The following is a 1,349-nucleotide window of genomic DNA, read 5'->3' on the forward strand; positions in this document are numbered from 1 at the left end:
TGCAAAATTTCCAGAACCTAACTCTTTTGACAAAATGCCTTTTTGTGCGTTTTTCGGCTGTTAAAACTCGGTTCCACCATGGCTGCACAAACCATACTTAGACATTTCCAATAATTCCCAAACTTTACCAGTGATCTTACCATCCCATATAAAACTCCAAAACCAAGTTTCATAATTTTTCAATATGTTTTGCTATTTTTCCCAAATAAACGCCCATAAACGGGAATAAATTCGCCAAATATTCTCCGTTTATCGAAAAATTACCAAATTTGAACAGGGACTCATTTATATGATCCCTAATGTCCCTGAAAATTTTCACAAGCTAACAACAAGCACGTCACAACCTAATACTAAACAGCCCCTAAACGAGTATTACGGGTTTACCTTATCGGTTTTTAGTGAATTTTGCTAGCTTAAACGTCTTTCCGGGTCTCGGGTTGCAAACTCAGTATATCTACATATCATATAACATCAAACCAAGCATAAATCATCCATGTAACAGCCTTGATAATTAGGGTTTCGGTTTTGGGTTCAAACCGAACTTTCTAACCGTAAAAACGTTGTATTCATGTTCTAATCCGCGTTTTTGACCAAAAAAGTATATGTTCCAGGTTTGTAAACATGTTTAACATCAAAACATAATTTTACTTGATTTTTAGGGTTTTTGGATGGTTAAACATGTTTAACACTAATCAAAACATGTTTATATGATAATCATATGGATCAAACTTTGCTAAAACTTGTTAAAATTGAACCTTACCTTAGGGTTTTTGAAAGGAGCTTGAGAAAGAACAGGTTGGAGCTGGTCTGGACTTGAAAATATGTGATGTGTTGAAATGAATAAAGAAACTTGTGATGTAAGCTTTATAAAAGAAAATACATGTGGGGGGTAAAAAAAATGCCGATCGGAACTTCATATGGAGCTTTAATGGGCTGTTTTGGCCCATTAATTTATATATACCAGCCCAAACATGAAAAGCCCATTTTAAGTTTAGTTCGGGTTCGGTTTTTCGCAAGAAAATTAATTCGGGTGTGAGAAATAGCGTGAAAACGAGTGTTTTTCAAAACGTACTGACTCGTTGTAAAATTCCAAAATATTTTCACGGATGGCTTAGAACATGTCATATAAGTGTTTTATAAATCTTTTTCGGCTTAACGGATGCTACAATGCTTGTTTTGATATTAACGATTGCGTTTAAGCTTATAGCGTATCAATAAACGAAACCTTTTTCGTTTAAAGAGTTTTAAACGTACCGAGGCCTAAATATCAATATGTTAGCCTCTATAACATATATATAACTCGTATATGACCCCTCAGTATGTATACGGGTCATAATTAGTATCGGTCG

This window comes from Bidens hawaiensis, unplaced genomic scaffold (genome assembly GCF_021521415.1).
Source record: "Bidens hawaiensis isolate Kalapana, Puna unplaced genomic scaffold, B.hawaiensis_p1.1 tig00046357_1, whole genome shotgun sequence".
Lineage (NCBI taxonomy): Eukaryota > Viridiplantae > Streptophyta > Magnoliopsida > Asterales > Asteraceae > Bidens > Bidens hawaiensis.